The following is an 11,628-nucleotide window of genomic DNA, read 5'->3' as shown; positions in this document are numbered from 1 at the left end:
CATGGGAACTTAGGGCATTTTCTTCTTTTCTGTGGGGATCTTGATATGAGCTCCATTCTGATGCTCCTGGAGCAGGCTGTGGCTGAAAGAGGAAAATGATGAGACTGAGAGCACAAACCCCAAAGGTAATTTGGGGGAAGTTCCCAAGATTGAACCCAGTGCACATAAGTCCAGAGCTGTGCTTCTTTGACATGGATTACCCTATAAGATGAAGGGGCTTTATAATCTCCAGTGGACATTTGTCTCCTGGTATCCTTGTAATTTTGTTTTTAATTAAAAGAAGAATTTTTTAGTGCATTCAGCAGTGAGGGGGAGATGGGAATCTGAACTAGAAGGTTAATATGGTTTCTAAGGGAAGCAGCAGATCTCCCCAGAAATGAAGAGATAATCCAACTTTATTTGGGCCTCAAATATCTGTGAACATTTAGAAGTATTTGATTATAGAAATATGTGATTTGATTGGTCTGCTTTAGGGTAACCAAAGCATCCTGGATGTGGAGCCAGTAGTCTCAGATTCAATTAAACTTCTATTTCTTGTTAGCTAAGAGCAAGTTTCTTATCCTTTCTGAGGCTCAATTTCCTTAACTGTAAAATAGAGAAAGTAATTTTTGTTTAGCATCACAGAATCCTGGAATTGGAAGGGACCTCAAAGGTTCTGATCAAGACTCCAAACTATGACATTTCTGGTCTTCCAGTGTTTGTATGAAGACATCTTATGAAGGGGAAATCACTATGTTTTGAGTCAATTAATTCCATTTTGGGAGAGTTCTAACACTTAGGAAGCTTTTCAACTTTAAATCTTCCTCTTTACAGTTTTATTCCTACTTCTGTCTTCTGGGACCAAGTGGAATAAGCCTAATCCCTCTCCCATGTTACAGCTTTTCAAATACTTGCCCACAACTATTATATCCACCCCCCCCCCCCCAATCTTCTTCTGTAATCTCTACTTCCCACTCTTCCCACAGATCTTTATGTGATTTGAGATGGAGGTCCTTTGTCATCTTGGTTGCTTTTTATTGGCTCCTTTGCAGCTTTGCAATGTCCTTAAAATATCAAGCCTAGTACCGAACACAATTCTGCACATTGGGTATAACCAAGACAGGATCTAGAAGAACCATTATTTATTAGTGCTGGACCCTAGATCTTCCTTAATGTAGCCTAAGATTTTTTTTTTTTTCCATATCCCATGGCTAACTCACAGTGAACTTGTAGTCCACTCCCCCTGCCCCACCCCTACCCCAAGGTCTTTTTCACAAAGCTCAGCCTCCCCTGTCTTGTATTTGTGAAGATGAAACTTTGAATGCAAGTTTAATACTTTATATTTAGTCTAATTGAATTTTATCTGATTATTTTCAATCCAATGTTCTAGCCTGTCAAGGTCTTTTTAAAATCATGATTCTCATGAAATGTATTAACTATTCTTTACAGTTCTGTGCTATTTGCAAAATGAAATTTATGCATTTATACTAGTCATTGATAAAAATGTTAGGAAGCTCGGGGACAAGGACAGATCACTGAGGGACTTCTCTAAAGATTTTCATCCTGGTTGAAATTCATCCATTAATGGCTACTCTTTGAGTTCTGCCATTCAACTGGTTATGATTCTTGTTATTCAACTGGTTATAATCTTGTACACAAGATTAGCACAATTTTAAATACTTGGCTAATATATATACATACACACACACACATATATTTCATTTATCTGTGGCATATATTTATATACATGATTTTATATTTATGTATAATATATAGTTTTATGTCATATAATGTGTAGATATATACCTTATATATTTATCTATATATGTATATTTTGTCTACTTAGATAAAATATATTATTGTTCAGTCATTCTAGTCATGTCTGACTCTTTGTGATCCCTAAATGGGGGTCACAAATTGGCAAAGATATTGGATTAGTTTGCCATTTCATTCTCTGGCTCATTTTACAGATGAAGAAACTGAGGCAACAGGTGATGTGCTCAGGGTCACACAGGTATGTGTTTAAGGTGGGATTTGAACTCAGGAAAATGAGCCTTTCTGATTCCCAGATTGGTGTTCTATCCACTGAACAAAATATACACAAATAAAAGTATAACCAGATATTCAACTGAGTCTAACACCCCTGGGGGAAAAAGTTCATTTGGTATGCTCTTGTCTAGATGAAGACATAGTGAGCATTAATGATCATTGCTTCCTTTTCTAGATCTTTACAAATCATCACTTTAATAACAGAATCTAGGATGTTGACAGGAATAAACGAAAAAGTCAGTAGCCTATAAGTTGCAGATTTTCCTGAACATTTGACTTTCTTCAGTCCAGTAACATTTCTCTCATTCTCTATGATATTTCCACTATCTCTCACAGTGGCTCACTAATCAGTTTTCTTGTAGGGTTGGAGGGACTTCTGATTATCCAACCCCTCCCCCCCTTTTAAACTAGACCTTTGTAACAACTATAATGCCATCAATTGGACCCTTCCTTGATTCAACCAAAGATATTCCAATTAGGTGTGACAGGAAGTACGTTTTGATTGGGAGAGGGACTTGATTAAGCCCTGAGGAGGTTATATAAAAACAAGAGATAGTTTAAATGAGATTTCAACCTTCTGGCTACACAGAAGAAAGACTGGGGATATTAAGAGCTGAGCTGGAAAGAAATGAAAACAAAGAGGCAACCAGCAGGAGGAAAAAAAGGAAGAAGGATTCAGTTGTGGAAAAGAAGGGAGAGATTGAGAACCATCAGCTCTATAGCCATGTTGGAGCAGAAGATCTGGGTCTATGCCTCCAGTTCTATCTACCATCTCAAGGACTGAGGGAAATCCCAAGAAAAGCTAAATAAACGCTTTCCTCAATTTACCCTCCTGATGCTTGCCTATTAACAGACATTATAATACACTATGTCGGTTAAATGTTTCTGGTAATTTGAATTTTGCCTCAATGGCAGAGGCCAGGAGTTTTATATACACATGAATATGTATATATACATATATGTAAATTAATACCGAGAGTCAAACCTCTGGCCAAATGTCTGCAATTTCCCTGACATTAGGAAATATGCTCAGAGCAATTGTAATTGTACGTCTAATGTTTCATTTAAATAAACTACCTAAAGCAACAGAAGAAGGAACATGTGGACCTGAAGGGCCTTTATATTGTCCCAAGCATTAAAATGAGCTAAACAACAATAACAGCAAAATGAGCTGATTATTATAACAGGGCATCGTGATATACTTGGACATAATGCTGAGGTGGAGCTAGGTGGTCTCTTACTTTTTTAATCTGGGCTTTCAGTTCTCTGTAAGCATTTCTGTTTTGTATTTACCCCATAGGCAGCATGACAAAGTCAATAGAAAGCTGGCCTTGGGGATGGAAAGACACAGATTAAGGTTCCATTGCTGACACATGCTTGTGAGGTGAATCCTGGCAAATCTTTCAACCTGTCAGGGCCCCAGGCAACTGTTGAAGACTTTAAGTTGTGGACAAGGTGCCTCTATGCATTGGTAGAGAGAATTTCTTCCTTTGGAAGCTTCCTATATCAATGAAGTCATAGATCCCATCTCTCTCGTGACCCAATTTAAAGAGTGGTTGGGAAGTAAGTGCTTTGTAAACCGTAAAGTGTTATAGAAATGTGAATTATTATTGACAGCAAAATTGTTTTCCGAGTTTACTTACTTGGCCATCTCCATAATTTAAGAGAATCAGACTGAAGCAAAAAATACCACTGAGCAATGAGTTTAGATATCTTAAAATCCCTGTACTAAAATTTATGTCCTTTTACTATAGGAGAGATAGAAATAGGAGCATTGGCCCAGGTCTTCTGTTCCAATAGGTAGCTGTTCCTTAATTTCTTCTTTCCCACAACTTAATCCTTTCTCTTTTTTCCATTTGTTGCTTACTCCTGTTTCCATTTCTTTCTAGCTCAATCTTGAATGTCCCTATTCTTCTGTGTAGTCAACAGTTAGCATTTCTTCTTTGTTCTAAACTCTTTCCTGTTTTTATATTTTTTCTTTAGGGTATGAGTCAAATCCTTATTCAAGTATCTTTATTCTTAGTTTACAAACAGTTTACACATGTTTGATTATCTGATTTCTCAGTCTGCAGAAGAATAGAAATAACCAATCAGAATGGGGTTCTTGGGGAAAGGAGGAAAAAATGTCTGTTAGAGGCAACTTTTCTGATAGCAGTGCAGAATTGATAGCTAATAGGATAAAGAAGTTGAAGAAAATTAGAAGGTAAACAAAAAGCCCATCGATTGGAGACCATTCTTTGCCAAGGCATATAGCCCCATTTATTCCAACAACTTCTGAGTACCCCAATGTATTCCAGCACAGTAAAATGACCAATATTCATTATGTGAATTCTGAGTCATCAGAGAAAATTAAATTATGTTTGGCATTCTCTGTGTTAGGAAGCAAGAAATGTGCACAATCCATTTAGAAAGATTTGGCAATAGTAACTCCAAATAATTCTAATAAAAATGAGTTTCAGTGATTAAAGAAGTCAACAGTAAGAATCATAGTGCTAGAGGAGACCTTAATAGTGCGCTAGTCTGCATCTTTCACTTTGTTGTGGTGGTGGTGGGGTTCATTGAAACCCCAGAGGAGAGGAGGTTGTCCAAAGTCACATGACTGATAGACATCAGAGGCAGTTCTTGAATGCAGGGCTTCTGATGCCTGATCTAGGATTCGTTTGTTTATAATATATTTTCTTTTTGATGACAATAGTTCTTTTTTTCAATTTTTTTCAAAATTCCCTCATGTTAAATAGCTCATTTCCTAATGATAGTCAAGAAATATGGGGTTTCTGTATAAACAAAATTATAGTAAATGATGTTACTGATCCACTAAATTATAAATTTGAAGAAATTGACAAATGTTAACCCTTTTCTTCTCAAATTTAATTTAATATATTTAACAATATTAGATTAGTAATTTTCTCTATGTAATTTAGACTTAGTCTATCTCTGTTTCAAACTCTCTTTCTTCAGACCCATGCAGAATTAGCCTACTCCTATCCAAAGTTCAATACTTGCTTTACCTTATCCCGTTCCAGTTAAATTGCCATTATTATCCAATTCAATTCCACTCAACTGAATGAAATTGAATTAATTTCCTCTTTTAAAAATTAAGCGTTTAATAAAAACTTTGAATGGAATATCAATAACCCTAACTAAACTTGCTTAGTAACTATTTACATTTGAATTAACCAATTTCAATACCAAAAGTATTATAACAATTTTCAAGTTGTTCTCTCTAAATCCTCATCAGGATTCTTTCTTTTTTTTTTTTCCCCCTTTGCAATTTATTCTCTTTTACTTTTATTCTTATATGATTTCAGTTAGAATATGCTTCATTTTCTTTTTGTTTTGCTTAGTTAGGCATTTTTTTTTCGTAAAGATGTTTCCATAGTTCTTGGTATTCCTCATACTTGTTAATATTAATTGCATTGTAGTATTTTATCTCATTAATGTACAGTACCATAATTTATTTAACCATGAATTAAATTAATGCTAACAAAGGCTGAGTCATCTCCTTCCCTGTAGTTTCTACCCATTGGTTTTATTTTTACCCTTTGGAACCAAATAGAACAAGACTATTCTCTCTTTAGATATTTGAAGACAGTTATTATGCCGTCATCTAAGTCAATCATTCCTCACATAATGTATTTTCAAATTGCCTCACCATTTTGAGTCATAAAGTTTAAGAAGCATGAAATCAGGAGCCTATTATATGTGGGAGAGAGAGGCAACATGGAGAAGTATAGAAATCTGGAGATTAGGAAGCTCTGGGTTCAAGTCTATCTCTGACACAGGCTAACTAAGTGACCATGAGAGAATTACTTAATTTCTTATTCTCCCCCCACACTCAACCCTCTTTTACATAGCAGTTGGTAATCCGCATTGGTGGAGGGAATTTTCACATGGAAATTAGCTATATCCCTGAAATCTTAGGTCTAGAAGAGTTATTATACACCGTGTCCTATACTAAGTGCTAAAAGGAATGTGGTGAAGAAGAATAAAGTAAACCCTGCCCAGAATCATCCAAAAGTTTATGATTCTGTATATCCTTTATCAAATTGCTTTTTGTCTCAGGGAAGACTGAGGGGAGGAAGGAAGGGAGAAAGTTGGTTTTTGAAAAAGAATGTTAAAATAATTTTTACATGCAATAGGAAAAACATAAAGCAACCTGCCTACTGTGTGCAGAATAATAGCATAAGAACTTACAATCTAGGAAAGGAGAATAAAAGACATTCATACACAAATATAAGTGAAAGAGGTGAAAATATGTAACAGATGAGATAGAGGAATAGGCAGAGAAAATCCCTTATAGCTTGTGGGGAGGCACTAGGGAGAGGCAATATTTGATTAGGTCATGAAAGGACTAGTCTTTAATTGGCAGAGGTGAGCAAATTCTCAGTTCTTCTCAGAATCTTCTTTAGCTTTTCTAGGGCTTGAGAGTCCAGGATTTCTTTTTTTCACAGGCCTTTGTCATCAAAAGCCTTTTATTATTCTCTAACCACACTGGTTCCCAATTCTCATCCTGCCCACCAGAGTGATTTTTCAAATCAAAACCTCCCGTCTCCCTTTTTGACTGTCCAAGTGTGCTTGTCCGTACTGGCTGACTTTATTTCCCTAACATGCTCTGTATTTTTCTGCCTCGAGATTTTTGTTTATATTATCGCCTGTGCTTGGAGTACCCTCCTGCTTCTTTCCATTTTAAATTCCTGCTCATTCACTAAAGTTCAATTCAAATGCCTCCTCCTCCAAAAAACCTGACATATTTCTGATCAGCAACAATAATATAACAACATTAGCAAATATTAAACACTTATTATGTGGCCCCTGGTGTTAGGATTTATTCTGCCTCAGGACAATTCTCCAATGGCCTGTTTCATGTAAGACATAGATGTACAGAATCTCAATATATGAAAGACTGAACAAAATGCCTTGAGTGAATGTTAAGCCACTCACCATATCTATAAGTTGCTTCAGAGTCTGGATATATTGGCAGGAGAGAGTTAAGAGTTAAATCAGAAATTCAGACCATGAATAAACTTTGCTATTTCATTCTTTATGAATGGCTACCTATGCAGGGAAGAGTTTCTGGGAAGTCTAGCCAAGGCTAGGAAGAACAGAACTCTATCTCTGTAAGAACAGCCTCAAATTCAGCCAGGAGATGATTTATGGTCATTTCCTCACTTCCTTTTGCTTCCCTAACCAATTATATGCTTAAAAATCTCAAAGCATAGACCTAGGAAAGAAGTAGCAGAAAATATTTCCCTTTCCTAGAATTACTGACAAAAACAAGGGAGCATCCTTATATAATGAGGGATTGGGGTGTGCACAGAGTGCCTCTGAGGCTCTTTCATTGCTCTTTATATTGAAGAAGCAGGGAAATCCATTTCCAAGACAGTCATGATGACATGTAATAGAAATGCTTTGGAGAACGCTTAGACCTTTGATAATGAGTTACAGTCTGCTAATTGTGTGATTTTGTTCTGGGGATAGCTTTGAAATAAATATCCCTTTGTAGAAACATATTGAAGTTTATTAAATAGAATTGGGGAGTCACTAATGGCTTTTAGTGGGAGGAGGGCCACAACTGATGGGAGCTTTAGCTATCAGCATTACAAAGAGACACTACAAGTCCTTGAAGTCCTGAGGGGTGGATTATTTCCAACCTCTCATTGGGAAAGTGAGGTTGGAGCATACCTGTTCCCCTTAATAAACTTTGGAGATATGGGACTTTTTCTGTATGAATGAGGAAAACTGGGAAATCATCTTTGAGAGGGCTGCCCTATCACCATCCCACCTGGAACACAGATTTTAGGATTTTCAATAAAGATGCCCTTTCCTTCATCTACTTCCCATCTTGAAATCTTCATCAGCTAATATCCTCTCAATTTGAACATAGGTGCTTTGTGCATGGGTTTTGTCTTTTCTTCTTTCCTCTTAAAAATGTTGATTTGCCACATAATCCCCTCATATGTTTTTATGAGGAAGAAGACTTTGCTGTCAAAATGTAGAAATTTGTAGAACCCAGACAAATAAGCTTTATTCAAATTGCTGCTGCGAGTAGCTCTAATTCAACTGGTTCTAACAGTTGGATAAATGATAGCATTTTGTTCCTAAGAAGCAAAGATGAAAATACATGGCTACAACTTCTAACCTAGGATTCTCCTCAAAGAGAATTTTGTTTTACTTGTTTCTTTCTAACACATTTGTATGGTTTCGTGTATTCCCAATGTTTAGGTTTGAATCGTTCTACCCCCTACCAAGTCCTTCTCCTTCAGACTGTGAACTCCCTGAGTTCAAAAACAGTACATTAGCTAAAGGGATATCTTAACCTTTCTCAGCTGCAGTTTTCCTTCTATAAAATGAAGAAGATGGCCTCTAAAAGCTTCTTCTAGCTCTAAGTCCTATGATTTAGGGGTGTTATTCTGGGAAGGGTGTCCCCACTAACCACTGGCCACAGTGGATTGAGGTTTTGCTGCACACAGAGCAAGGTCAGAAATTGCTCCCACATGGTTCAGCCATGTCCTCCGATCAGCTGTTTTTTCTCACCCCCACCTCATTCCTCCTTCTCAACCCCCTCATTCAGAAGCACTCAGATTGCTGCTTTTTCTACACACAGAGCAATGCTAGCAATTCTGCCTGGTTCCTTTCCAGCTTTTCTGGGGAGTCAGAGCAAAGCAATATTTGCACAAGGACAGAATCAGGGAGTTTGGCTGATCCCTGGTACCTGAAGAGTTTGCCTCCCTTCTACAATAGTCTATACGTCTGCTTTTCTCTAGGTCCCAGTTTAGAATGTATTCTAGGAGTCTTCTTGCATCCCTGCTGTTGCATGGGGGCTTGTGATTTTGACAGAAAAGTCATGAAGCTCCTCAGTTTCCTGGGATTGATAGTCATTTATGAAACTTGGGTCTTTGACTGGACTTAAGTTAGAAGAGGAATCTGAAGTTCCCTTGATTCTGTTTTTTTTTTTAACCAAACATTGTTATTGATACCTTTTGTTTTTATGTCACATTAACTTCTGATTCTATCCCTACCAAACCCTTCTCCCTGTCTCTTGTCTTTAAAAGCAGGTGAATGCTTCCAGGAGAGAGGCTGTGATTTCAAACTCAGATTCCTGTCTTCAAAGGTTTTTGACTGTCATTGTTCATTCATTTCTGACTCTTCATGACCTTATTTGGCAAAGTCCTGGAGTGCTTTGCCATTTCCTTCTTCAGTTCATTTGACAGATGAGGAAACTGGGGCCAAAAGGGTTAAGTGACTGCTTAGCTAATCACATAGCTAATAAATATCTAAGTGAGGTATTTGGACTCAGGTCTTCCGGACTCCTGGTCTGGAACTCGATCCATCACACAAACACTGTTTAACAACAGTGATTGAAATCCTATTTATCTTGCATCCATTCCTACTTTTCTACTCTTGCTACCATCTTTGCCCCTAGACAATAGTAGCCTTGAACACTTGTTTGTTTGCTTCCATCTCTCCCCTTTCCACTCTATACTTCTTATACATGCAAAAATTATTTTCTTAAAGCATGAATCTGATCAGATCTGACCATCTTTCTTCAAGAAGCTTCCCTGGCTCCTTATTGCCTCTAAAATAAAGCACAGAATCATCTTTTTCGACATTAAACAGACATTAGACTTTTTCTAGACACCTTACATGATTTTCCCCCCTTACCCTACATTTTGGCCAAAGTGACTTACTTGCTATTCTTTGTTTACAAGATTCTATCTCCAATCTCTGCATTCTGGGTTGTCTCCTATACCTGGATTGCTCTCTGTCCTCTCTACCTTTTGGCATTCCTAAAACCTTTCAAGACTTATAGGGGTCACTTCCACAGGGCTTTTTTTGACTCCTCTACTTAATTCTTCCTTCCATCAAATTGCTTTGTATTTTCCTTGGTATATCCATGTCTATGACTTTACCGTCTTTCCCTAGTAGAATTTAAGGTCAGGAACAGTTTTGTTTTTGTCTTTATCTTTTTATTCCCAGTACCTAGCAGAATATCTTACCCACAGTAACCACTGAATACATTTTATTGAATTAACTTGAACCATTGCCTGAGTAATTTTCCTAACCCTCCATATTCATCCCATCACTCCTCTGCTTAAAACTCTTCAGTGGCTCTCCCTCGCCTACTGAATAAAATATATACACCTTAGCCTGACATTTAAGACTCTCCACAATCTGGCTCCCACCTACTTTTTTCAGTCTCTTTTCCTAACATTCTTCTTTATGTATTCTATATTCTAGCCAAAGAAAACTGATTAATCTCTGTTATCTCACCCTCTCTGGCCATCATGTGATGTTACTCAAGGGTCTCCCAGGCTTGGGGATGAGAGTCTCCATTCCATCTCCCTATTCTTTGCCCTCTGCTGAAATCTCTATTTTCTGTTAAGTCCCAATTCAGGTTGGTAGCTCCTTCCAGATTAAGCTTTTTCAGGTATTGGCTCTGCCTTCTACCATCTCCCCAGTAACATGCATTTCAATTTTTTTTCCCCCATCACTTTTCTTAGCCTGGATAATTTTCATTCATACCATCCCATGAATCCGCCATAGGAAATCTGTTCACCGTTCTTCCTCTTATCTTCTTGACTTTGCATAAATACCAGTGGAGCACATAGTCTTCCAATTCATTATCTTTAATTTTCCCTTGAATTTGGTCTTGCCATAGACACACACAGTCAGACAAAGAACATTTATTAACTTCCTACCATGTACCAGGCATTGTGCTAAATTTTGGGGATGGAAAGAAAAATAAAAGACCATCTCTCCTCTAAAGGAGGTCACAGTCTAAAGGATGTGTGACCATGGAAAATTTTCTTAACATCTCTCATATCTCTAAAATGGATATAATAATACAAAGTGCCTCCCTTATAGGGTTATTTGGAAGATTAAAGAAGATAACACATATACAACACTTTTCAAATCTTGAAATGCTATATAAATCTTCTTCTTTTGCTCTTCTTCCTCCTTCTTTTCCTTCTCTTTTTTCTCCTCCTCCTCTTTTTCTTTTTTCCTTCTCCCATCATTATCTCATTGAACTAGCTAGTAAGTGGATACAATGTTGGACATGGAGTCAGAAGTTCTGAATTCAAATCTGATTTCAGATATCTAGTAGGTATATGACTGACTACTAAATGTATTACCCTTTGAAAGACATTTAACCTATGCCTGCCTCATTTTCCTCATCTGTAAAATGGGAAGAATAATGCACCCACCTGCCAGATTAGATGAGGATCAAATGAGTTAATATTTGTAAAATGCTTTGCAAGTCTTACAACACTATATAAATTCTAAGCATTATACATTTCTCTGAAGACATACTTTGGTTTATTTTCCCTATATCATTCCTTATTTTTTATGTTACTATCTGCTTAGGTCCACCATGGGATTCTCCATTGTCCTTTGGCAATTCTCAGTGTAGTAGGAACAGTCTCTACCAAAGTCTATAATGTGTAGATTAAACTAGTTTTCCCCTAAATTGCAATGAAATTATTCTTAAGACTTAATTGGTTCTGCGAATTAAAGCTTGAATCACTAAGGGATACTGGTTTCTGCTCTCCTAAGGTCAAAAAGCATTAGGGGAACCTTAGGCTTGATAAATGCTTCTGA

This window comes from Sminthopsis crassicaudata, chromosome 3, assembly GCF_048593235.1.
Source record: "Sminthopsis crassicaudata isolate SCR6 chromosome 3, ASM4859323v1, whole genome shotgun sequence".
Taxonomy (NCBI): Eukaryota; Metazoa; Chordata; class Mammalia; order Dasyuromorphia; family Dasyuridae; genus Sminthopsis; species Sminthopsis crassicaudata.
Note: the sequence above shows the minus strand (reverse complement) of the source record.